The sequence below is a fragment of the Lepidochelys kempii genome, chromosome 9 (assembly GCF_965140265.1).
Source record: "Lepidochelys kempii isolate rLepKem1 chromosome 9, rLepKem1.hap2, whole genome shotgun sequence".
NCBI lineage: Eukaryota > Metazoa > Chordata > Testudines > Cheloniidae > Lepidochelys > Lepidochelys kempii.
In genome coordinates this window covers 101,848,879-101,874,211 of record NC_133264.1, presented here as the reverse complement: position 1 = coordinate 101,874,211, position 25,333 = coordinate 101,848,879, and the positions used below count along the sequence as shown (strand labels likewise).

Below are 25,333 nucleotides of genomic sequence, written 5' to 3'. Positions count from 1 at the left end.
AATAGATGGCAGGTGAATGAAAGTTTTAGCTGTCAGCTGTATGGATTGACTGCCTGGGAGCCGGGTGGGCTGGGGCCTGGTGAGGATCTGTCTGGATTTCTTCCACACCATGGAAATATTCTCTCTTTCTGACAATAACAATTAAGCACTTTGTTGAGGAAATTGAAGTGGATACTCTGTGATTCTTCTGTGCACCCCATGGTGCATGCAGATAAGGTTACCAGATGGCACAAGACAAACTGCTATAGATCCAAGCAAAATCAGCGACACATCTCATCGAGGAAGAGAGGTGACAAGAAGAACTAATGCTTATCGTGCATTCTTTCGCAGAGATAGAGCTTTCACAGGGAATGACAGATTCAAGCCTAAACCATCACGCCTGATGTCTGGTGCTAAGATCTCTCTGCTTGTTAGAACTTCTGTCCTAGAGTATTCAGTTTTTCAATTCATCATAAAACAATGCTAATAACTCAGCCCCTCACTTACAGGTACTGTAGCTCCCATCTACCCCTGGAATAGCAGCTCTTTAGACAGAGACATGGACAGAAAATTTCAGAGGCAAAACTAGGAAGATGTGTGGCAATACAAAGGAGTGTGAATCATTTTGGAAAGTTGCCAGTGCCTTAAATTAAAGAGATTAAAGAACTAAAAGAGCCTGATGAGATACTTATTCCCCAGGCACCAGCACAGCATCAAAAGGCAGATTATTTTGATTCTTCTGACTTTGAGAAAACATTTGTTCCTAATGATGGAAGTGAGAATTTTTTATTCAGAGATGTCTGTACTCTAACAAGCAACTTACATTATCTCTTGATTGTACTTGTCAGGAAATTAACAAGTTGAAATCATTTAAAGTTATGTGTACCACTGAGGCTACTCTCACAGTCTGGCTATAATCAAGATAATTATTTGTGAAGGAGTGGGGTAATCCAGTGCCAAATTAATGCTTTTTAGCTTGCTGGGTTGGTGGATAAGCCCCAGCAGGGCTTCAACTAATACAGATTTTGAAGTTTTCTTTAAAAGAATTGTGAGTAATTGCAAAACAACATATTTGCTAGTTTACTCCTTCACCCTAGTTAAAACCCCTACAACTAAACATTATAGTGACTGAGATCTTGCCAGGCCTGGTGTAGGAATCTGCAGGGCTTACGTTAGGTATTACCAGAAACCCGGGGGAGATGATTGCTCCCATCGTGTGCCCACAATGGAATGGTGAGGGTGGATTATTAACGGCACTAATTACCCTGTGCTGAGCTCTGAAACTGGTGCTGCAGTTGCTACTGTACGCCCTGGGGCCAGAGCAGAATGCGCCCTGCAGCTACTCTGTTATGACTGCAGTAGCCGTAGAACAGTGAGGCACGCCCGCAGCGTACTAGCGCTGTCAAATAGATTGGGGAGCAAGGCAGTGCACAATAAAAGGAGCTGGGACTACTCGTTCCGCTCCTTGGATTTGATGCGGGGGCAGCGATGAAGTCTGGCTGGCCATCGCGGCTTTGGTGGAGGGAGCCAGGCTATCATCAGACAGCTACAGCACACCTTTTCTTCTCTCCGTGTCTCCTCATTATGGATACTGAGGAGCCCCTGCTATTAAATGCCACCTGCAAACTGTTGCCCAATTTATCTGGCATTCTGCAAAATCAGCCGAATTACATTGAAACTGTTAATTCAGTAGTGCACTCAGCTAAGGAAGCCCCTTGTTGCTTCTGAGCTTTCAGCTGTAAAAGTGGGTTGGTTTCAGTGGGAATGCCAGCATTGGTCTGTACGGGAGAGCAAGCCTTTAACCTTTGTGCTATTAAGCCAGCAGAGACTGTCTGCTTAAACAGACAAGCCCACATCCCAGAACTTCTCAGGAGCTGGAGTGAGCTGTTCTGCTAGAACACTGACGAGGTCAGCTGCAGATGAGGTCTCTGTGATGCCTTTTCCAGGACGTGTGAGAAATATGGGGGCAGACATAGAACAGTCCTTCTCTTATAGTGTATTACATGCATACACAGCACCGCCTTCAATCCATGAATCTCAAAATGCCTTAGAAACAGTAATGGAGATACTGAGCCATATTCTGGTCTCATTTATATGCATACAACCCCATTTCAGTCCATGGGGTTTGCATGGGTTATTTTTTATTAATTGAGTCCTGTATCAGCCTCTCCATTATCTTGCCTAGAATCGATGTCAGGCTGCCAGGCCTACAGTTACCTGGGTCATCCTGTTTATTCTTTTTAAAAATAAGCACCATATTGGCTTTCTTCCAGCCTGCTGGAGCTTCCCCACTCCACGAAGACTTATTGAAAATCCGTGTTTACAGTCCAGAGAGCTCAACAGCCAGCTCTTTGAAAACTCTTGGATGCAAGTTATCTGGACCTGCTGATTTAAAAATGTCTAACATTAGTAATTTCTGATTAACATCCCCCAGAGATACTAGTGGGATAGAAAAAGTGCTATCAAGATATGATGAAACTGCATCATCTGTTTCTTCCCCAAACACAGAACAAAAATATTTTTTGAATACTTCTGTCTTTTCTGCACTGTTATTGATAATTCTACCACTTCCATCAAGTAATGGACCAATACTGTTGTCAGAATTCTTTTTGTTTCTACTATATTTTAAAAACCCTCCTTATTGTCCTTAACTCTGCTGGCCATAGATTTCTACTTGTGTACCTTGGCTTCCCTTATCAATTTTCTGCAATTTCTAACTTCTGATTTATAGTCATCACTATTAATGTCCCCTTTCTTCCGTTTGTTATATATTTATTTTTTACAGCTGTCTTCACTTACCCTCTCAACCAGGTTAGTTTTTTAACTAGCACAGCCTTTGTCCTCAGTTGTGGGTTTTTGGGCATCTAGTGAGGTGTTCTTAAATGATTCCCAATTATTCACATTTTTTTATTAAATTTGTTCTCCCAGCTGATTTCACTGATAATGGTTTTCAGTTTTGTGAAATTGGCCCTGTTAAAGCACTAAGTATATATATTACTGGAAGCAGTGTTTCTTTTTCATGATGCTGCACAAGAGGCTGCCAGGAGATGGTGGCAGCGGTTTCAGAATCTGTTTTGGGGCCAGAGACAATGGAGACAGCAGCGTGTCAATATCTTTTAAAGGGTAGGTGTCTTGGCATTTAGCCACCAATGCCATGAGGTGGTGTGCCTCAGTTTCCCCTTCCACACAGCAGTCTAGATTGATTTTGCTTTCTGTGCTCTGCCAAGCTCTAAGCCTGTCTACAGGTACTAGTTGAGAAGCAGAATTCTCATAGGACTTTCTTGTTACCACTCCTAGTCTGTGCCAAAGATTTTTCCAAAAATCATGCATGTTACATATTTTTAAAGTATTTACCACCAGTAGAAAATTCTTTGTCTTAACCCACAGAGTGTGTAGTAAGAGACAGATGTAAGCAGTGTCAGGATGAGCTCCACCCTGACATCTGGTGGTGAGGTGTGGCAAGTTGTGGAAAAGAACTTCAGGGGCCGATCTCATTTGCATAGGCACACCCACCATGCCTAGAATGAGACCATAGCTGCCCAAATGGTCACTTTGGCTGCTGTGGGATCCCCAGTGTCTCTGTTATTGGGGCAGGAAGAATAAATTGTTATTACCCTGATTATGGGAACTGTGCTTGGAACTTGTACGTGGCCTTTTGTTATGATGGAGGGACTCACCATCACCTAAGTAGCACTCGCTAGGCAAGGGTCATGGGTTCCAAAACTGTGTGAATGGAGAGAGGCTGGGGACAAGTATTAATACTTGGTGGTATGGACCCCTTGGTGAGGGCCTTACATGCTAATTGCACTTCCTCCTCTCTCTCCACGGTGGACTATCAGAGCTAATTTTGATTCCATTAGGAGTCTAGTTACAGGCTGCTGAGCTGAATTCACTTGGGGCTAATGGTGCACCAGCACTGAGACTCCCCTACTGCAAGCTGAATTCACCTACGAGCTGAAATCACTGAGCGTTGTGTTAAGTAGTGGGGGAGCCTGAAGAGATATGGTGGAGCAGTTTGCGGGACAGCTGGAGCACCTTGTGGACAGGCTGGTGGAGCAGTTCGTAGGACGGCGGGAGCTGCTTGTGGGACGCGGAGTGGAGCAGTTCGTGGGACGGCGGGAGCTGCTTGTGGGCCGCAGAGCGGAGCCGAGTGAAGCAGTTCGTGGGGCGGCTGGTGGAGCGGAGTGAAGGCCTATGGAGCTGCGGGGTGGTCAGCTTCAGATCATGTAAGGTGCCCCTTACCTCTCTCTCCACCCATCTCCACCCAGATTGGGAGGTAAAGCTCTGCAGATAAGCTTTCGAACTCTGGGGCTGCCCTGACCAGGGGCAGAGACTTTTGGGTCATTGGACTTTTGGGACTTTGGGTGATTTGGGGTTACTGGTCTCAAGAACCAAAGGGAAAGGGCGTGCCCCAATTTGCTTGGGGTGGGGTTGTTTTTGCTCATGGGTTGTGTTATGAATCCGGTTGGTGGTGTTTCCCCAACATAATGCCACATTGTTTCTCTCTGTTATTAAAAGACTTTTGCTACACTCAGACTCTGTGCTTGCGAGAGGGGAAGTATCGCCTCTTGGAGGCGCCCAGCGGGGGTGGTATATATTTGTCCCAGGTCACTGGGTGGGGGCTCGAGCCGGTTTGCATTGTGTTATTGGAATGGAACCCCTAGATATTGAACCCGGCCCTTGTTGCTGCCAACTCTGACGGGCAGAAGGGTTACACATGAAATTACCAGCAAATTCATGACAGAGAGGCTTCCAAGTATGGTTATCATACCACACCTTCTGTCTAAACAGATCAGTTTGTTTAGCATTCATTGTATTTCTCATCCCTTTAGTAAAGGTTCTTAGTTTAGGCTTGTCTTTGGGATTTTGGCAAGGAAAGGGTATATGGAGACCTTATATGTTACTGGCCCACCCGCTGTGGATTTGCATTTCCTCTCCAGGGTTAAGCCCATGAGAAAAATCCACCCCCACTTCTGGGATTCCTTTGTGGTGTTCACCCGCATCACTCAGTGTCTGATGATTAGCTGTGGGGAGTGGTTTTTGGAGAGGTGGAGCTCCCTGGTGTGGGGTTCTGTCTCCTCTACTCCATTGCAGCCAGTTCGTGCTTCTGAGCTTCCCTTTCCCTGTCAGCCTTGAGCTGCCTCAGTTCCATGAGTTGCTTCTGGGCCTCAATTTCTTTGTCTTTCAATTCCAGGGCTTGCTTCTGGATCTCCATAGCTCTCTCATGGGCTGCTCTCTCCCTGGCATTTCCTGCTTCCAATAATTCCATATGTCTTTTTATGTTCTTTCTCATTTTCTGCTGCCTGAAATCTGCACAGCTCCAACTTTTTGGTAGCTTCACTTTCACTCATTCTGCTGTTTTTCCTGTCCCTTCTTCTCTTGCCTGAAATGAGCAAACAGAAAATAACAAACTAGTAACCACTTTGTCTGTTCTCTAGTTTTAGGGCAATAAGCTATGCACACTATCCTGCTAGACTACACCACTGTGACGGGTTGGACCCCTTAGGATGCCACCTGATGTCCTGAGATACCGCTGAGCCCACCTGTTATGCTAGTTTGGGCACCCTTTTTATCTGTCTTGCTGAGCTAGGCTATTAAGCCTCCTCCAGCAAACACACAGGCAGAGCCACACCCAACTGCAGAATGAAACAGACCCTGAGATCAGTTCTGGGAAGCTCATCTTAAGGGACTTGCCCCAGCACACAGGTGTCCACCTCCCTTGGAATGCAGACCCAAAGATATATTATGAAATCTGCCTCTTCCCTCAGTGTGGAGGAAGGTATGCACAACTTCTCTCCCCTCCACCCCCGTTAGAAATTACAGAAACTGGGTTTAATAATAAACAAAACAAATTTTATTAACTATAAAAGGCAGATTTTAAGTGGTTAAAGGGGTAGCAAACAGAACAAAGCAGATTACTAAGCAAATAAAACCAAATCCTCAAACTAAGCTTGTTTCACTAAAGAAATTGAGGACTAACTTCAGGTTTATTTAGCTTAAAGTTTTTGGAATGAAACTCAAAAGAAATCAAATGTGAGGTACTTTTATGATGGATTGAATGGCTGGAGAACCAGCAAATGGACAGAACCTGCCTTTAGCCTATTCAGCCAGTCTTTCTATCATAGCCTGCTGAGAAGTGGATTTAAAATCCTTGAGGGAGCGGGGAGGGAGAAACCTACAACATTGTGTGTTGAGCTTCCTCCAGTGCTTTTGCAACCCCTTAGAAGTACAAAGACGCGCTGGCCTGTGGAACTAGGCTGAGCATAAGGGAAGAACTTGGTGGCCTGTGCATCCCAGGACAGAAAAATACACCAAAGAAAAACATTGGATGTCTTTGATTTTTAGTACAGTTCACTACAGTATTGAACACAGCACATCATACACCTGACGCCCCTCCATGGAAGGGTCTGTAAGAGTTCAAGGACTGGTATCCAGAAAGGGATGGTTTGGTTTGTTTTTCCTGCAGATGTGTGGGAATTCGTTCCTTATACATGGGAGGGGCAATCGTTCTGGCTGGAGTTGGACAGAGTGTGTGCAGGTTCTGTGCAAGCTTCCCACCTACCGCTCTGGTACTGCCCCTTCCCCCCCACCGGCACTCACCAGTTGTCCAGAAACAGGACCCAGCACACCTAGAACAGGACGGTGATGGGCACAGGTTCCCGTGGTAACCGGACTTTTAGTGTCCGGTCACCAGTGCTAACCGTGTTCCTGCAGCGCGGTGCTGGCTGAGCTCCTTCCAAGCCACAGGGGGCTGCTTTGCCGTCCCTGCAGGCAGGAGCGCTCCAGCAGAGCTGTGTGAGCAAGCTCGCTGCCCCCTCACCTGGCCTGGGCCTTGCCCCCTGACCGACCAGTAGGGCCTAAAAAGTTGGAGGTCCTAAGGCTATAGCCTTATTAGCCTAATGGTTAAACCGGCCCTGCAACCAATTAATCTGCTTTATTGAGAATAGTCCCATGACTAATAATCCTCAATAAATGTAACATCATAAACCCTGCCTCTTGGAGTTACAGAGTCACAGTGCAAAACCTGGAAATACCTTTGTTTTGGAGACAGAATTGATACACAAGTTTGTCCTAGCTAAAGGAATGGTGATTTGCCTATTGACCTGTGTCTGAAGTGCAAATTGAGCAGGGGGATGCCAGAGACAAAGGGCAGTTCATTTGTATCTGAGGTAAACCCCAGTTACCAGGAGGCTGAGGGAAGAGCCTGGAGTCCACAGGCTGGAGGACTCCCCGCAGTCTGGTCCCCAGGCCTCATCCTGACTCTTGAGACAAAAACAATGAACCTTGGGGAATATAAGGAGAAGCAAAAGGGTGTCTTGTTCTCCATCACTGGGGGACCAGAGAGGTCAGCACTCTCCCTCTCTGACTGGTGGCTCCCCCGCTGTGTAGGCTGGTGATGCTGAGAAGTAGCTTTGGGTAAGACACGTCTCTTAGACAAGGATTGGAGTTTGCTGAGTTAAGTTTTAGTCACCAGAAAGCGTAATTTTTATAAGTAACCGTTTTCTAATATCTCTGCTTCGTATCACTGAAATCTCTGTTCTTTATTAATATAAATTCATCTCCATGCTGTGTTATTCAAGTGAGGCGTGCGACCTCCGCTGAGCCAGCTGGCTTGTGTGTGTCCTGGCTCTTTGGAGACAGCGGCCATGGTCAGTTCTGTAAGCAGCCAGAGACTGGCTGGATCCTGCAGAGGATGCTCTTGCAGGGGGCTGGGAACAGGGGCACCGGCACAGAGTTACTTGCAGGGCCTGGCAGAGTCCTGAGGGTTGCATTGAGCCGGCTATTGGGCTGGGATGGCAGGGAGCTGACTCGCCATTCAGCAGCACCAAACCTCTCTCTTGCTGAGGGAGGCAGAGGGGTAACAAGGTGACTCACAGTTCTGGATGCCCCGAGAAAGCGTCACAATCCTTGAGCAGCACTCTCCTTTTTGAACTAATCTATGCCTGGACTAACTGTAACAGCCACAGTGGGCTGACAAGTAGGCCCTGATTGGCCCTGAGCACTCCCCCATCTCTCTAAACACTCCCTCCTCTTTGCAACTCCAGCTGCTGAGAGGGTATATTGTTGGGGAATTGCCTTTTTTACAGTTTCAGAGTAACAGCCGTGTTAGTCTGTATTCGCAAAAAGAAAAGGAGTACTTGTGGCACCTTAGAGACTAACCAATTTATTTGAGCATAAGCTTTCGTGAGCTACAGCTTATGCTCAAATAAATTGGTTAGTCTCTAAGGTGCCACAAATACTCCTTTTCTTTTTTACAGTGTAATTTAATAGTAATGGGGTCTTTGGCTGGGGCCTTTGAAGCTATTGTGGATTATTGAGTAGGTCAAATTGGAAAATATTATAATATATAATGTCATATTGACCCATTTAGTGTATTTGCCATCACTAATATCAAGTGATGATGTATTAAAGAGTCTTTACATATTAGCTTCTTTTCTCAGTCCTAATTGGAGACTAATTTAGCTGGCAGGTAACTGCTCTGATACAGCTCACCAGAGTAGCTTCCTCACTAAAGCTCTGATCTGTCGGATGAATGGTGATGTCACAGGCTCTGTAGCTATCAGAGCACACCTGTGTGGAGTCTTTCTAGGTTGCAGATCCTTGTCTTGGTTCCGTGGGTCTGTGAGATCACTGCAGGAAGTCAATGTGCTCATCAATATCTGGGAAACTTCCCCTAGACGAAAACGCTGGCTCCATCGATTGTCACTGTTATTGACTGGATTGTTTCATGTGCTTAGATCCCAGTGAGGTTCTGTCGCCAAGCCCACGTAGACAAGCTCTTGTACAGCTATATCCAGCTGCTCTGGGTTTCAGGCTGAAGTGAATTGAGGTTTGTGAAAGGAGTCTGATTGTCAGCACTAGGGACGTACGTGCCAACCTGTCCCCAGGACAGGCACAGCATGGGGGGACAGACTTTCCATGTTTCCCTTTCCAGTGGATGCCATCAGCATTGCCCTGCAGGGCCGTAATCCTCCTTGTCCCCTGGCCGGGCGCAAGAGCTATTCCACAGGCACGCTGCTGATGGCAGGGAGAGCTCTGACAAAGGCAGTTTGTTTGGAAATCCTCGCTGCTACAAAGGGCCTTTCCACTCCAATGGCAACCTGGCAGAGAACAGCAAGAGCAGTGAGCATCTTTAGCAGTCAGGGGTGGGGGGTGACAGTGGCAGCATTGTTGGATCATATTAAAGAAGTTCTGTATTAAAATCACAAATGAGTTTGATTCCCCAGAGTTTAAATTCCAGGGTATTACTAATTAAGAGGTCTCTTGGTTTTTGGTACTGTTTCTCTCCCTCTCTGTGTGAAACTTGCAAGCTGCTAACTGTGTTAGTACATTCTAAGACAGAGTCTGTTCTCAAAGCAATTCACAGAGAGAGAGACTCAAAGCAATACTCTAACAACAGAAACAACACCCAGAGACTCCCCGCCCTTTTGTTGTATTAACCATTGTGATTAAAATAGAGATAGAGGATGTATGTGGATGGATGCTTGGTGTGGATAATAACTGAATGATCAGGGAGGTGCCAGCCTAAGAATCCAGTGTCCATCGGCTGAAGAAGGTGTCAAGTGGAAATAACCAGAGGACCCCACCCGGAGGGCAGACTGGAATCCACCCAACAGCCTCAAGAATGGGAGAACCAAAGAACAAGATAATATCTTGGAGCCGTCAGGAATGTGCAATCTGCTGATTGATTCAGCAACAGCATGATGAAGCAATTCCCATAGACTGGCATAGGAAGAAATTCCTATAAAAATAGACTCTAAAAAGTGAGAACTTTGGGGTCTGATTCTGCAAACCAACTTCCAGGAGCATCAGATGAGCATCTGACAAGGCCCTGCTCCCTCCTCATGTCCAGGCCACCTGGCCAGTGGCTTGGCATGAGCAACTCTAAGGCTGGTAACTATGATAACAACCTTGCAGAACCTGTGTGTGTGTGTGTATGTTTGTATGAATGAATGTGAGAATAAATTTGAGACTGAATGGAATGTTATAACTATAACTAACTGCTTACTATGATTCTTTCTGTATTCACAATAAATGTGGTATTTTGCCTTTTTCCCTTTAATAAGATCCTGCTGGTTTTTATTTTATTGGTACAACATTTTGGTGGAGAATTGCGAAAGGGGGAATATTGGTAAAAAACCTCAGTTATTGTAAATATTGGTGTGCACACCGCCAGCTCTAGTGAGCTAGGCATTTCTATTAGGTTAACCAGACCTGCTGGCCTCTGAGAAGGTAGCAGGGGACCTGCTGGCCTCCGAGAAGGTAGCAGGAAAAACAGATTAAACCAGACCTGCTGGCCTCCGAGAAGGTAGCAGGGGACCTGCTGGCCTCCGAGAAGGTAGTAGGGAAAACAGATTAAACCAGACCTGCTGGCCTCCGAGAAGGTAGCAGGGGACCTGCTGGCCTCCGAGAAGGTAGCAGGAAAAACAGATTAAACCAGACCTGCTGGCCTCCGAGAAGGTAGTAGGGAAAACAGATTAAACCAGACCTGCTGGCCTCCGAGAAGGTAGCAGGGGACCTGCTGGCCTCCGAGAAGGTAGCAGGAAAAACAGATTAAACCAGACCTGCTGGCCTCCGAGAAGGTAGCAGGGGACCTGCTGGCCTCCGAGAAGGTAGTAGGGAAAACAGATTAAACTAGACCTGCTGGCCTCCGAGAAGGTAGCAGGGGACCTGCTGGCCTCCGAGAAGGTAGCAGGGAAAACAGATTAAACTAGACCTGCTGGCCTCCGAGAAGGTAGCAGGGAGAAACAGGTTAACCAGACCTGCTGGCCTCCGAGAAGGTAGCAGGGAGAAATAGGTTAACTGGACCTGCTGGCCTCTGGGAAGGTAGCAGGGGACCTGCTGGCCTCCGGGAAGGTAGCAGGGGAAAAACGCATAGATTAAGCTATGATTTCAGAATCTAGGCTGTGTCACTTGCTAAGTAATACCAGCAGTGACAAAGAGATTGAAATATCCATGTTAAGATGTTTAAAAGAAAACAGGGTAAGCCAGTACTAGAGGGAGGAATGGAGTCAGAAGGAACTCCAACCTCACCTTTTGTTAAAGAAATTACACCTTTTAAACAAATCCTTCAAAAATTTGGGCACAGTCCTTGGACTAAACAAGCCCTAGCTGATGTCTGCACTATTTCGGACCTAGAGGATAGATTGGCTCAGTATATCCTCATATACAAACCTTCTAGTGCTGCCAAAAGAGATGCAGCAGCAATTTGGTTGTTGTGGGAGGCATGTAAGGATTCTTCCCTCCGCTTGTCTTCATGTAAAGAGGAAAAGGCACAAATGGAAAAGGGAGCAGACAATTGGAAGGTGCTGCCTACAAATATCCAAAGCCAGCTGAAAATAGTGAAAGAGGCACTCCAGGAATACAAAAAGAGTGAAAAAGTTAACTCTGCAGAGGCTGGAGGGAGGCAGGTAAAGGGGGAGAAGGTCCTATGTACGGCACCCCCAGGCATAATTACAAAGAGAAAAGAGAGTAAAAAAAAAAAAAAAAAAAAGTTAACTCTGCAGAGGCTGGAGGGAATTAAGCAGTTAAACTTTGTATTTCACCCAAACAACTTTTAACCGAAAATGTTAAAAAGGAAAAGTGTTAGAGCATTCTTGGTTTCTTTGCAGCCATTCTGAAAGAAAAATGGGCCCTTTTCCAAAGGAATGTCTGTAAATTAGCCAGGCAAAAATAAACTATCTGATTAAAATCATTTGACTGGACAATTTAGTCAAATTTGCTAAAAGAACATAAGAGGGTTCTATTGGAACTTAACTGCCTCAAATGTATAAAGGGAATGTAAGATGTAAAAAACAGAGCAGTGTGGAAGGGATGTTAAGGAAAAGAAAATGTGTATGTATCTGTCTGTGTGTGTGTAAATATGTAAAGTTCTAAAGACCAGTTAGTTTTTTTTTTTTTTAAATAATGCCACTAAAAATCCATTTGACTCTTTAATTCAAAGTTGCAAAACTGACAGACCTTTTTGCTAGACACAGGTAATTAGTGTTGTTTGGCTTTGGGATTTGGCATTTAACCCTTAAAAGGTAACTCAATGCTTTACAAAATTTAAAATGTTTTTAAGTTGTGGCTGCAGCAGGGCAGTCAAAATCAGGAGAATATAAAAAAAATTTTTTTTGGATTCTTTTTGTTTGTTTTTTTGTTTGTTTGTTTTTGTAACAAAATAGCAGATGAGAGTTGTAGTAAAAAAAAAAAAATTAAAAAAGACAGTGCCTCTCTGAAGCAACAGCAGGGGTGAGGTGCACAAAACAAAAAGGAGCAATGTTAGAAACACTGAGTAATCAGACTGTCACTTTGATAAAGGTACATGAAAACTCTGTAAGCAAAAAAAGAAATAGTGACACCTTATGTAAAAATGGATCTGGATAATGTTATAGAAGTTAAACTATGGAAGGAATGTGCATTTGCCCCAGAACATGTGCAGGGTATATTGTAGAAGGGGCAAAAGAAATGCAAACATACCATGCTACTTAATTAAAATGCTATTAGGGCTCCAAAGGGAGCCACAATAGGTTGGGTTTTCTTTTTCAGATTGCTGTGTGTTTTGGAAGCAGAAGTTAAAAGTAATCAAAACTCTGGTGAAAGTTGATTGTGTCCCTTTTAAGATAGAGTCTCTGAGCTGCTGATGGCTTTAAATCCAAAAGCAGGAAGTTTCGGTGAAAATGCAAATGACCTAAATGATAAAGGAAGGAAAGAACTAGCAGCACAAAGGAGCTGCAGATAAAGGACATACCTGGTCAGCAAACAAATTGTCTAAATAAAAGGCATGGGATAATAATGATAATAAGTATCCCTGTAACAACGTATAGTGTGTATGATTTTTGGAAAAATCCTTTAAGGTCGTATGGTAATGATGCTTCTCAGTTATTACCTGTAAATAAAACTTAAAGCTTAACACAGCAGGAAAAACATTATAAACTTGGTCTGCTGTATAAGAAGGAAAACTCAGGGATTTAATGACTAAACAGTGGGATAATTTCCCCATAACCCTTAAAAGATAAAAGCCATTGAAACCTGGCCTGCCTATAGAACAAAAACAGGAAAATATGGGGGCAATTTCTCTGTTTTGCCTGCAATCAGCAAGGGTATTTGTAAAAGAAATATGGGTATTTGTAAAAGAAATATTTTAAGCAATAATCTGCCACCCCAAAAGGGGTAGAAACATGTTCTTTTTGTCTTTCAGAAAATCAGGAAAAGCTGATGCCAGCTGAAAAGCAACCCAATACCATGAATCTACTGTCACAATAGAAATTGTGTTCTGTGTTCTATGTTTTGTCTTGTGTTTTGTCTTGTTGCTAGCACTGTTGTGTGTTTAAAAAAAAAATACTGAAGACCTGCAGGAACTTAAAAATAAATTAAGCTTTCTGTCCCAGCTACAGGACAGCCTGATACAAAAACAAGTACATGCCAATGTAGACTTGGTCCAAATTGGTCTGGGTAACCTAAAAGGCCAATGGAATCTTTAGTAATGGCTTAATACTACCACATGGCTTATCCATAAGAAAAAAAAATATTAGAAATAGGAAACTACACAGCCATAGCTATGGGATGCACTGAAATGCAGATACTTGCACTAGCTACTTTGGAACACAAAATGTTCTGGGTCATATTGGGAAATATTAAGGGTTTGATGCATTTGTTAAAAAAGAAAGAGATCATTGTTGACACTTATCAATATGAATGGATGCAATATGTTTCCACTATTGTAAAGCAGACTTATTAATGGGAGAAATTGTTGTCAAAATTGCACACCAACAGTCCCTGGAGGCAAAGGTATTGAAGGTTAACCCACTCCCCATATTACACATGGGATCCTTTTGGCTACCCTGGACCTTGAGCCAGTGGGCTGGGGAGGGAGGGAAGCTATTGGACACTAGAGGTTGTACCGAATGGACTCCTCAAAAGTGGGTGTGCCTCACCTTGCCTGTTGCCCCAGAACCTTGTAGTAAAGATACATCACCAGGATCATGTATGTGGCATGAATTGGAATCACAAACTCAAATTGCCTCACAGTACTTTCTCTTGAATAGGCTACATAGAAAGTGACACTGACGATTATAAATCTTAGTGTCAAAAGGGGGATTATGTTGGATCATATTAAAGAAGTTCTGTATTAAAATCACAAATGAGTTTGATTCCCCAGAGTTTAAATTCCAGGGTATTACTAATTAAGAGGTCTCTTGGTTTTTGGTACTGTTTCTCTCCCTCTCTGTGTGAAACTTGCAAGCTGCTAACTGTGTTAGTACATTCTAAGACAGAGTCTGTTCTCAAAGCAATTCACAGAGAGAGAGACTCAAAGCAATACTCTAACAACAGAAACAGCACCCAGAGACTCCCCACCCTTTTGTTGTATTAACCATTGTGATTAAAATAGAGATAGAGGATGTATGTGGATGGATGCTTGGTGTGGATAATAACTGAATGATCAGGGAGGTGCCAGCCTAAGAATCCAGTGTCCATCGGCTGAAGAAGGTGTCAAGTGGAAATAACCAGAGGACCCCACCCGGAGGGCAGACTGGAATCCACCCAACAGCCTCAAGAATGGGAGAACCAAAGAACAAGATAATATCTTGGAGCCGTCAGGAATGTGCAATCTGCTGATTGATTCAGCAACAGCATGATGAAGCAATTCCCATAGACTGGCATAGGAAGAAATTCCTATAAAAATAGACTCTAAAAAGTGAGAACTTTGGGGTCTGATTCTGCAAACCAACTTCCAGGAGCATCAGATGAGCATCTGACAAGGCCCTGCTCCCTCCTCATGTCCAGGCCACCTGGCCAGTGGCTTGGCATGAGCAACTCTAAGGCTGGTAACTATGATAACAACCTTGCAGAACCTGTGTGTGTGTGTGTATGTTTGTATGAATGAATGTGAGAATAAATTTGAGACTGAATGGAATGTTATAACTATAACTAACTGCTTACTATGATTCTTTCTGTATTCACAATAAATGTGGTATTTTGCCTTTTTCCCTTTAATAAGATCCTGCTGGTTTTTATTTTATTGGTACAACAGCATATCATTACTAGCAATTAAAACAGGCTTCCCACCTCTTGCGTTGGCTTTATTGACCTTTCTCCACACAATTGTCTGCTAGTTAACTTCTAATTCATTAGCTCCAAGACCTGCATTGCTGGAAGAAGGTGAGGTACAGCATGACAATTCTGCTAGAGCAATCACGGTGTCTTGGTTCCTGTAGCGGCAGGGCTTAGAGATGGCTGGCATGTTGCTCCTGGTGTGTTTGGTTCTGCTCTGCATCTGTAGGGACTTGCACATGGGGGGCATCTCTAGAATTTTGTGGGGGAGGTTTCCGTGAAGGAGACATGTGTACAGAACAGGCACTTACTGCAACGAAAGCACAGCCTGAGGCTTCAGGACTCTCCTTTTCATACCTATAGATAGGCTTGGAAGGATTAGATTTTTGTCGGTAAACGCTGATTTCACTGTACACCCAGAAACAGATGAAAAAATATCTCCATCAAAGATAATCAACATTTATAGAATCATAGAATATCAGGGTTGGAAGGGACCTCAGGAGGTCATCTAGTCCAACCCCCTGCTCAAAGCAGGACCAATCCCCAACTAAATCATCCCAGCCAGGGCTTTGTCAAGCCGGGCCTTAAAAACCTCCAAGGATGGAGATTCCACCACCTCTCTAGGTAACCCATTCCAGTGCTTCACCACCGTCCTAGTGAAATAGTGTTTCCTAATATCCAACCTAGACCTCCCCCACTGCAACTTGAGACCATTACTCCTTGTCCTGTCATCTGCCACCACTGAGTACAGCCGAGCTCCATCCTCTTTGGAACCCCCCTTCAGGTAGTTGAAGGCTGCTATCAAATCCTCCTACATGCTTCTCTTTTGCAGACTAAATAACCCCAATTCCCGCAGCCTCTCCTCGTAAATCATGTGCCCCAGACCCCTAATAATTTTTGCCCTCCACTGGACTCTCTTCAATTTGTCCACATCCCTTCTGTAGTAGGGGGACCACAACTGGATGCAGTACTCCAGATGTGGCCTCACCAGTGCCGAACAGAGGGGAATAATCACTTCCCTTGATCTGCTGGCAATGCACCTACGAATACAGCCCAATATGCTGTTAGCTTTCTTGGCAACGAGGGCACATTGCTGACTCATATCCAGCTTCTCATCCTTTTCTGGTCCTTTTCTGCAGAACTGCTGCTTAGCCTGTCAATTCCCAGCCGGTAGCAGTGCATGGGATTCTTCTGTCCTAAGTGCAGGACTCTGCATTTGTCCTTGTTGAACCTCATCAGATTTCTTTTGGCCCAATCCTTCCATTTGTCTAGGTCACTCTGGTCCCTATCCCTACCCCCCAGTGTATCTACCTCTCCTTTCAACATTTTCTTACTTTGCCTAAGATCCCTCAATCAAACTCTCTACGTTATTTACTTTCTATATTTTTGACGTGGGATGTTGACAATTTGTATTTTAATGGCTATAAAGCTTTAATTTCTTTGAATTTCAATGTCTTCTGTCATTAAATAATTGTTGTCTGACCCCCTTCATAATTTTCTTCAACTGTGAAAATGTGACTAGATAAAATTTAAAAAAATGCTTAAAAATAAACATCAGTATTGTCTGTCAAAATGATAAAAAAATAAACACTGAATTCTGCCTAGCTGAACTAGAGAAGACTGGGGATTAGCATCTGCCCTGGGCACCCACATGGGAAGGTGCAGCAGCTAAATAAATACCAGGGGTTCCATTTAAATAGGAGAAACCGGTTACAATATTTTCCCTATTGACCTTGTGATGCATTTGGTACAATACGCAATAAATGTGCACTTCTCTGAAGCATGCTTAGCTCCCAGGGGAGCTGATCTGTGAGAGTCTTAGCCCTGGTCTACACTAGGACTTTAGGTCGAATTTAGCAGCGTTAAATCAATGTAAACCTGCACCCGTCCACACAACGAAGCCCTTTATTTCGACTTAAAGGGCTCTTAAAATCGATTTCCTTACTCCACCCCTGACAAGTGGATTAGCGCTTAAATTGACGTTGCCGGCTCGAATTTGGGGTACTGTGGACACAATTCGATGGTATTGGCCTCCGGGAGCTATCCCAGAGTGCTCCATTCTGACCGCTCTGGACAGCACTCTCAACTCAGATGCACTGGCCAGGTAGACAGGAAAAGAACCGCGAACTTTTGAATCTCATTTCCTGTTTGGCCAGCGTGGCAAGCTGCAGATGACCATGCAGAGCTCATCAGCACAGGTGACCATGATGGAGTCCCAGAATCGCAAAAGAGCTCCAGCATGGACCGAACGGGAGGTACGGGATCTGATCGCTGTTTGGGGAGAGGAATCCGTGCTATCAGAACTCCGTTCCAGTTTTCAAAATGCCAAAACCTTTGTCAAAATCTCCCAGGGCATGAAGGACAGAGGCCATAACAGGGACCCGAAGCAGTGCCGCGTGAAACTGAAGGAGCTGAGGCAAGCCTACCAGAAAACCAGAGAGGCGAACAGCCGCTCTGGGTCAGAGCCCCAAACATGCCGCTTCTATGATGAGCTGCATGCCATTTTAGGGGGTTCAGCCACCACTACCCCAGCCGTGTTGTTTGACTCCTTCAATGGAGATGGAGGCAATACGGAAGCAGGTTTTGGGGACGAAGAAGATGATGAGGAGGTTGTAGATAGCTCACAGCAAGCAAGCGGAGAAACCGGTTTTCCCGACAGCCAGGAACTGTTTCTCACCCTAGACCTGGAGCCAGTACCCCCCGAACCCACCCAAGGCTGCCTCCTGGACCCAGCAGGCGCAGAAGGGACCTCTGGTGAGTGTACCTTTTAAAATACTATACATGGTTTAAAAGCAAGCATGTGAAAGGATTACTTTGCCCTGGCATTTGCGGTTCTCCTAGATGTAGTCCTAAAGCCTTTGCAAAAGGTTTCTGGGGAGGGCAGCCTTATTGCGTCCTTCATGGTAGGACACTTTACCACTCCAGGCCAGTAACACGTACTCGGGAAACATTGTAGAACACAGCATTGCAGTGTATGTTTGCTGGCATTCAAACAACATCCGTTCTTTATCTCCCTGTGTTATCCTCAGTAGAGTGAGATATAATTCATGGTCACCTGGTTGAAATAGAGTGCTTTTCTTCAGGGGACACTCAGAGGAGCCCATTCCTGCTGGGCTGTTTGCCTGTGGCTAAACAGAAATGTTCCCCGCTGTTAGCCACAGGGAGGGGGGAAGGTTGAGGGGGTAGTCACGCGGTGGGAGGAGGCAAAATGCGACCTTGTAACGAAAGCACATGTGCTATGTATGTAATGTTAACAGCAAGGTTTACCCTGAAAGACTGTAGCCACTGTTTTATAAAATGTGTCTTTTTAAATACCGCTGTCCCTTTTTTTTTCCTCCACCAGCTGCATGTGTTTCAATGATCACAGGATCTTCTCCTTCCCAGAGGCTAGTGAAGCTTAGAAAGAAAAAAAAACGCACTCGCGATGAAATGTTCTCCGAGCTCATGCTGTCCTCCCACACTGACAGAGCACAGACGAATGCGTGGAGGCAAATAATGTCAGAGTGCAGGAAAGCACAAAATGACCGGGAGGAGAGGTGGCGGGCTGAAGAGAGTAAGTGGCGGGCTGAAGACAGGGCTGAAGCTCAAATGTGGCGGCAGCGTGATGAGAGGAGGCAGGATTCAATGCTGAGGCTGCTGCAGGACCAAACCAGTATGCTCCAGTGTATGGTTGAGCTGCAGCAAAGGCAGCTGGAGCACAGACTGCCACTGCTGCCCCTCTGTAACCAACCGCCCTCCTCCCCAAGTTCCATAGCCTCCACACCCAGACGCCCAAGAATGCGGTGGGGGGGCCTCCGGCCAACCAGCCACTCCACCACAGAGGATTGCCCAAAAAAAAGAAGGCTGTCATTCAATAAATTTTAAAGTTGTAAACTTTTAAAGTGCTGTGTGGCATTTTCCTTCCCTCCTCCACCACCCCTCCTGGGCTACCTTGGTAGTCATCCCCCTATTTGTGTGATGAATGAATAAAGAATGCATGAATGTGAAGCAACAATGACTTTATTGCCTCTGCAAGCGGTGATTGAAGGGAGGAGGGGCGGGTGGTTAGCTTACAGGGAAGTAGAGTGAACCAAGGGGCGGGGGGTTTCATCAAGGAGAAACAAACAGAACTTTCACACCGTAGCCTGGCCAGTCATGAAACTGGTTTTCAAAGCTTCTCTGATGCGTACCGCGCCCTCCTGTGCTCTTCTAACTGCCCTGGTGTCTGGCTGCGCGTAACCAGCAGCCAGGCGATTTGCCTCAACCTCCCACCCCGCCATAAACGTCTCCCCCTTACTCTCACAGATATTGTGGAGCACACAGCAAGCAGTAATAACAGTGGGAATATTGGTTTCGCTGAGGTCTAAGCGAGTCAGTAAACTGCGCCAGCGCGCCTTTAAACGTCCAAATGCACATTCTACCACCATTCTGCACTTGCTCAGCCTGTAGTTGAACAGCTCCTGACTACTGTCCAGGCTGCCTGTGTACGGCTTCATGAGCCATGGCATTAACGGGTAGGCTGGGTCCCCAAGGATACATATAGGCGTTTCAACATCCCCAACAGTTATTTTCTGGTCTGGGAATAAAGTCCCTTCCTGCAGCTTTTGAAACAGACCAGAGTTCCTGAAGATGCGAGCATCATGCACCTTTCCCGGCCATCCCACGTTGATGTTGGTGAAACGTCCCTTGTGATCCACCAGAGCTTGCAGCACTATTGAAAAGTACCCCTTGCGGTTTATGTACTCGGCGGCTTGGTGCTCCGGTGCCAAGATAGGGATATGGGTTCCGTCTATAGCCCCACCACAGTTAGGGAATCCCATTGCAGCAAAGCCATCCACTATGACCTGCACATTTCCCAGGGTCACTACCCTTGATATCAGCAGATCTTTGATTGCGTGGGCTACTTGCATCACAGCAGCCCCCACAGTAGATTTGCCCACTCCAAATTGATTCCCAACTGACCGGTAGCTGTCTGGCGTTGCAAGCTTCCACAGGGCTATCGCCACTCGCTTCGCAACTGTGAGGGCTGCTCTCATCTTGGTATTCATGTGCCTCAGGGCAGGGGAAAGCAAGTCACAAAGTTCCATGAAAGTGCCCTTACGCATGCGTAAGTTTCGCAGCCACTGGGAATCGTCCCAGACCTGCAACACTATGCGGTCCCACCAGTCTGTGCTTGTTTCCCGAGCCCAGAATCGGCGTTCCACAGCATGAACCTGCCCCATTAGCACCATGATGCATGCATTGGCAGGGCCCATGCTTTCAGAGAAATCTGTGTCCATGTCCTGATCACTCACGTGACCGCGCTGACGTCGCCTCCTCGCCCGGTATCGCTTTGCCAGGTTCTGGTGCTGCATATACTGCTGGATAATGCGTGTGGTGTTTAATGTGCTCCTAATTGCCAAAGTGAGCTGAGCGGCCTCCATGCTTGCCTTGGTATGGCGTCCGCCCAGAAAAAAGGCGCGGAATGATTGTCTGCCGTTGCTCTGATGGAGGGACGGGCGACTGAAACACAGCTTACAAGGTTGGCTTCAGGGAGCTAAAATCAACAAAGGGGGTGCCTGTACATCAAGGAGTATTTCAGGCAGGACTGCACGGAGGGTTCCAATAAGAAATGGTGCACCTAAGTTATCGTTCTTATTGGAACAAGGAGGTTAGCCTGGCCTCTGATTGATACATGGCTAGATTTACCTCGCTGCACCTTCTCTGTGAGTGACTGCAGTGTGATCTAGAGGAATGAGTCCCCTAGACAGGGGAGGAGGCAAATGAGTACAAAACAAATCTGGTCTATTTCTTGTTCTGAGCCACTCCATCTATCTTTTACATCTTTGGCTGGCAGCAGACAGTGCAGAAGGACTGCATGCCATCCACATCTCATGGCTGCTCGGCAGAAGATGGTACAGTACGACTGCTAGCCATCTTCATCTCTTGCCTGCCTGGCAGAAGATGGTATAATACGACTGCTAGCAATCCTCATCTCTTGCCTGCCTGGCAGAAGATGGTACAGTACGACTGCTAGCAGTCCGTATCGCCTGTCCGCTCACCATAAGACGGTTCAATAGGACTGACTGCAGGACTAAAGAGAATGACCTGGTCAAGTCACTCCAAATTTAATCCCTGCGCCCATGTCTGCCCAGGCGCTCCCAGCCGACATGGCCAGGAGCACCTCAGACACGACGAGGACGACTACCAGTCGTATTGCACCGTCTGCTGCCAGAAGGCAATGGGTTGCTGCTACTGTGCAGCAAAGCCGTACCGCGTCTGCCAGCACCCAGGAGACATAGGGTGATGGTTACCTGAGCGGGCTCCATGCTTGCCGTGGTATGGCGTCTGCACAGGTAACTCAGGAAAAAAGGCGCGAAATGATTGTCTGCCCTTGCTTTCACGGAGGGAGGGAGGGAACGGGGGCCTGACGATACGTACCCAGAACCACCCGCGACAATGTTTTAGCCCCATCAGAGTGCTCCATTGTGACTGTTCTGGACAGCACTCTCAGATGCCCGATTGTTTGCCGTTGCTCTGACGCCGGGAGGGGCGCTTACAGGGTTGGCTTCAGGGAGCTAAAATCAACAAAGGGGGTGGCTTTACATCTAGGAGTATTTCAGGCAGGACTTCACGGAGGGTTCCAATTAGAAATGGTGCACCTAAGTTATTGTCCTTATTGGAACAAGAAGGTTAGCCTGGCCTCTGATTGATACATGGCTAGATTTACCTCGCTGCACCTTCTCTGTGAGTGACTGCAGTGTGATCTAGAAGAATGAGTCCCCTAGACAGGGGAGGGGGGGAAGCAAATGAGTACAAAACAAATCTGGTCTATTTCTTGTTTTGATCCACTCCATCTATCTTTTACATCTTTGGCTGGCAGCAGACGGTGCAGAAGGACTGCATGCCATCCACATCTCATGGCTGCTCGGCAGAAGACGGTACAGTACGACTGCTAGCAGTCCGTATCGCCTGCCCGCTCACCATAAGACGGTTCAATAGGACTGACTGCAGGACTAAAGAGAATGACCTGGTCAAGTCACTCCAAATTTAGTCCCTGCACCCATGTCTGCCCAGGCGCTCCTGATCGACCTCACAGAGGCGACCAGGAGCACCTCGGACATGACGATGACGGCTACCAGTCGTACTGTACCGTCTGCTGCCACAAGGCAAGGGGTTGCTGCTACTGTGTAGCAATGCCGTACCGCGTCTGCCAGCACCCAGGAGACATACGGTGACGGTTACCTGAGCGGGCTCCATGCTTGCAGTGGTATGGCGTCTGCACAGGTAACTCAGGAAAAAAGGCGCAAAATGATTGTCTGCCCTTGCTTTCACGGAGGGAGGGAGGGAACGGGGGCCTGACGATATGTACCCAGAACCACCCGCGACAATGTTTTAGCCCCATCAGGCATTGGGATCTCAACCCAGAATTCCAATGGGCAGCGGAGACTGCGGGAACTGTGGGATAGCTACCCACAGTGCAACGCTCCGGAAGTCGACTCTAGCCTCGGTACTGTGGAAGCGCTCCGCCGAGTTAATGCACTTAATGCACTTAGAGCATTTTCTGTGGGGACACACACACTCGAATATATAAAACCGATTTCTATAAATTCGACCTTATTCCGTAGCGTAGACATACCCTTAATCACTGCCAGGGCAGACCAGCCCAGCAATCCATCCAGGCCAGGATCTGTCTCTACCAGTGCCGGATGCTTCAGGGAAGGTGCAGGAAGTGGTACAGTGAACTCAGAGAGAGTGTTTCTTCCCCACTCCCTCCGTAAGAGGTTGATTCATGCCTTGAGGCAGGAGGTTTTAGATCCTCCTTCATGGGAGCCTAGCTAAGGAATTCCCACCCTCCTTATAGATGTCCCGTGTTTTGCTGAATCCAGCTGGGTTCTCGGCCTCACTCTAGCACAGCCAGAGCTTTACGCTGATGCGGTTACTCTGTTTCCACACTGGGGTAACTGTGAGCACCGCTCAGACCTTTCTTTCCTGTCCTTATCAACCTGTAGCTCTTCTGCTCCCTAGTCACTTTCCATCCAGCCTCATCTGCCCGCCCCAGGGCCCATCAGCCCCTGTCTGCACTCAGGCTTTCAGCTGGATCCTGCCCTCTTGGCTTCCTCTCAAACTCTTAGGCCCTGTCCGTGCTACAACTGTTATCTATGATCTTCTAACGGTCCAGAGATCCAGTCACCTTAACTGGCTCCAAGTCTTATGGGGAACTTTGAAGGGCCAGACGCAGTTTCTCCAGAGCCATGAGCCCAGCTCGGATGTCGTACAGGGTACTTCACGCTGGGATTAGTCATCTTGTGTGTGGCGCTGAGAAAGTAACATACAGGAAATACTTGCCCCACGTGCTGTGCCAGATGAGTTTTGTGAAGTGTGGTGGCTGAAGGAGCTGACAGCCAAGGGAAGCGATTTCAGCTGTATTTAACATTCAGAGCTGCTCTGAGGTGGAAATGGTTTGAACAATTAGATCCTTTCTAGTGATTAGAAAAGCAATTTCTTATGAAGCATCGTGACATGTACGTAAAGTGTGAGATCTTTAATAATCAACGCTTCTGACATGTGTCCCACTGCAGTGCTAGGCACTCCCCGTGATGCTGCTCCTTTCTCCATAGGGAGACGTTAGGACTCACACCCCTGTGCCCGCATGCTTGCGTCAGTCTATGGAGCATTCATTTGAATGCTGTCCCTTGCAGAGGAGTGCTGTGCCCTAGCGTAGCTGCTGGGGTGAGTTTTGGGAGAAAGGGGGCATGGCACAGATGATGGCTGTACTGGCAGGGAGCTGGAAGCATGGGTGGCAATTAAGACCTGAGAGCACTTGTGTCCTGGAAAAGGAATGATTGGTATGATCTCCGTGGGAGCGGTGGGGTGCGGCAGCTTTGTGCTTTGCACACGTGGTTGTGCTCAGCAGGGAATGGTGGCTGCGTAAGGCTTAAATTCAGATTTCTGTGCGAATTCTGGTAGTCGTGAATGCAGACTTGGCTTTCTGTGAATCTTCTGCAATACTTGCTGTTTCAGTGACCTAGCTGGCTAGGACATTCATGGAAAGCATCATGCTGGTGCCAGAGACAGAGTTGGTCAATTTTCTTTTAAAATTAGAACAAAGGCATGGACACCTTTTTTCTAGTGTTCATCCACCACTAGTAGAAGTTACATAGGATGTGATCCTGCCCTGAGTGCTGCATGGGCAGCCCCCAGAGCAAGAAAATCATTGCAGGATTGGGGACATATTAATTAAGGTCCCTATTTGGCAAAGTTCTACATGGTTGGCTTTCAGAGTGTGTGTGATTCCATCCCCATTCAGCAAAAGATATTGGATGCCAAACTCCCATTTGTGTCATAAAAACATAACAACGGCCATACTGCGTCAGACCAAAGGTCCATCTAACTCCATATCCTGTCTTCCGACAGTGGCCAATGCCAGGTGCCCTAGAGGGAATGAACAAAACAGGGAATCCTCAAGTGACAGAGGCTAAGGACACCATCCCTGTCCATCCTGGCTAATAGCCATTGATGGACCTATCCTCCATGAACTTGTCTAGTTCTGTTTGGAACCCTGTTATAGTCTTGGCCTTCACAACATCCTCTCACAAGGAGTTCCACAGGTTGACTGTGCGTTGTGTGAAGAAATATTTCCTTTTGTTTGTTTTAAACGTGCTGCCTATTAAATTCATTTGGTAACCACTAGTTGGTGTAACCCAGGAGATGTGTGGGTTACATTCGCTCATTCCCATATTCCCATCAGCCTCCCTGGCGAGGTCAACACAGTTGAGAACTTTTAACTAAATTCAAGGACAGTGCAAATAATTTCAGCTGGACTCCCTCTCCCCTGCTCAACAGCATGGGAGCTAGTGACAAGATCTTTGCCTTCTGCAGTGACTGGCCTCCTAGAAAAGGTGGGCTAGTTCACAAAGACAGGCAGTAGTTTTCTTTCATTTTAAAATGTATTTTCAGGTTAGCGTTTGCAGCCACCCTAAGAAACTGATGCTGGGTGTCGCTTTCTTATTGTGAGGAGGCTCATGGAGCCCAAGCTGATCATGGGGATTTTCCCCTAAAGAATTTGTGTTTGAAATAAAAGAATTACGAAGACCCAGCAAAGCGACGTGAAATGGGGACCCAACCTGGGAACTAACCTGATGTTCCTTTTCTTGCGCTCCCTCTGGTGGCTGTTCTACTGACTGTGCGGGAGCGGAGAACAAATACCAAGGCTTGGTCTGCCCTTGAGTTATATCAGCATAGCTACACCACTCAGGGGGTGGGAAATATACACACACACCCCAGACCCCCGGAGCTGTGCCAGCGAGACCCTGGGTAGGCTCAGCTATGCCAACAGAAGAATCCTTCCAGCGACGCA

The 25,333-nt window shown here is 46.5% G+C and overlaps 1 protein-coding gene across 14 annotated transcripts in view; it reads left to right on the top strand.

Moving 5' to 3' along the window:
• HTR2C (5-hydroxytryptamine receptor 2C) overlaps positions 1 to 25,333 on the top strand; it is a 740,895-nt gene that overhangs the window by 40,999 nt on the left and 674,563 nt on the right. Inside the window, exon 8 of one of the 14 annotated variants that reach the window (XR_012160645.1) lies at positions 3,840 to 4,497. The exons of 12 other annotated variants lie outside the window; for them this stretch is intronic. The gene's annotated coding sequence lies outside the window, so the exon portion shown is untranslated. Of the gene's footprint in view, positions 1 to 3,818; positions 4,498 to 25,333 lie in introns of those variants that run through there. One more of the 14 variants, XR_012160644.1, reaches the window with a different exon arrangement.